The following is a 2,303-nucleotide window of genomic DNA, read 5'->3' on the forward strand; positions in this document are numbered from 1 at the left end:
TCACTCGTTAACACTAGTGAAGAGGTCAGCGCAGCAGGCGGTATGCCGGAGGGGAAATGTCTTTAAGAGACCGGATGTAGTATGCATGGGAAAACACTGAGAGCAACTTTAAATTCATTACCCTAAATGTTACAGTGACATGCTGTACACTCTAAATATATATCTATAATTATACATATTGCACAAACAGCAGTACATAAACAAGAGATCTAAGACCAAGAGAAGCGATGAAGTAGTTATGCATTGATACTATTCCTTTTTTTTCATTGCAGTTCTCCATTTAGCTGATCACATGCTCAGGCTGATGGTAAAACGTTCACATGGTAGGAAAAGATTAGTGGTGTAACCACAGTGCTTCAGTGCCCATTCCCGATGTGAAGTCCTTCGGTTTGATGTCGTCATTCCTCCTGACCCAGTGATGAGATCACATGACTCCCTGTGGGCGGGACTGACCCAGTTATGACCTCACACCTGACTTGCTTTACAAGGAGCTTCCAGGCAGTGAATCTGGGGACCTGGTGAAGGGCAGGTTTGGTGGTTCTATGTGGATCACAGTAGTCATATCTGTGACTGGCATGCTGAGGTATAGTGGAGGGACTGTCATAATGACACATGCAGTTCTCTACTGGAAAATGGTCCTGGAAAATAAAATAGATTAGATTCAGTTGAACAAAAATAAATAGAATTAGGTAAGCATGCATGCTTTAGTGAGTGTAAATATCGTTATAAATGCACTGCCACTCTAGAACCTGCATTAGAACACCAAGTCTTTCTCTAATTCAGCTTTTTAATATGATAAATCTGCAAGTATATATATATATATATATATATATATATATATATGTGCTCATAAGTTTACATACCCTGGCAAAATCTATGATTTTCTGATATTTTTTTTAGAGAATAATAATGATAATACAACGACTTTTGTTTTATTCATGTTTAGTGGTTGGGTCAAGCTGTTTATTATCGAACAATAGTTTTTGCCCTTTTCAAAAATCATAATGACAACAGAAACTACCCAAATGACCCTGATCAAAAGTTTATAAACCCTAGTCCTTAATACCGTGTATTGCCTCCTTTAACATCAATGACAGCTTGAAGCTTTTTGTGGTAGTTGTGGATGAGGCACTTTCTTTTCCCAGATGGTGAAGCTGCCCATTCTTCTTGGCAAAATGCCTCCAATTCCTGTAAATTCTTGGGCTGTCTTGCATGAACTGCACGTCTGAGCTCTCCCCAAAGTGGCTCAATGATATTGAGGTCAGGAGACTGAGATGGCCACTCCAGAACCTTCACTTTTTTCTGCTGTAGCCAATGACAGGTTGACTTGCTCTTGTGTTTTGGATCATTGTCATGTTGGAACATCCACGTGCATCCCATGCGCAGCTTCCGGCCTGATGAGTGCAAATTTTCCTCCGTTATTTTCTGATAAAATGCTGCATTCATCCTGCCATCAATTTTGACCAAGTTTCCTGTGCCTGTGTAGCTCACACATCCCCAAAACATCAGCGATCCACTTCCGTGATTTACACTAGGGATGGTGTACTTTTCATCATAGGCCTTGTTGACTCTTCTCCAAATGCAGCGTTTATGGTTGTGGCCAAAAACTTCAATTTTGGTCTCATCACTCCAAATAACTTTGTTCCAGAAATCTTGAGGCTTGTCTCTGTGCTCTTTGGCATATTGTGAGCGGGCTGCTTTGTGGCATTGGCGTAGTAAGGGCTTTCTTCTGGCGACTCGACCATGCAGCCCATTTTTCTTCAAGTGCTTCCTTATTGTGCATCCTGAAACAGCCACACCACTTTTTTTTCAGAGTCCTATATGTCAGCTGAGGTTCTTTGTGGGTTTTTCTGACCTTGGCTTGGTTTCAACAGAATCCCTCATTTTCCACTTCTTAATTAGAGTTTGAACACTGCTGATTGGCATTCTCAATTCCTTGGATATCTTTTTATATCCTTTTGCGGTTTTCTAAAATTCAACTATCTTCTCCTGCAGATCAATTGATAATTATTTTGCTTTCCCCATGTCTCATGCAGGGGACTGTCAGGAGCCCAGTAACTTACTGACTCTTTATACACACACTGATTGACAAGCAAACAGATCACAGATGAGGATGGTTACCTACAGTAGCCATTTAAACCTGAGTGTGTCAACTTGTGTGTATGTAATCATGCCAAAACCTCCAGGGTATATAAACTTTTGATCAGGGTCATTTGGGTAGTTTCTGTTGTCATTATGATTTTAAAAAAGGGCAAAAAACAATTGTTTGATAATACATGCCTTGACCCAACCACTAAACATGA

This window comes from Electrophorus electricus, chromosome 16, assembly GCF_013358815.1.
Source record: "Electrophorus electricus isolate fEleEle1 chromosome 16, fEleEle1.pri, whole genome shotgun sequence".
NCBI classification, from domain to species: Eukaryota; Metazoa; Chordata; class Actinopteri; order Gymnotiformes; family Gymnotidae; genus Electrophorus; species Electrophorus electricus.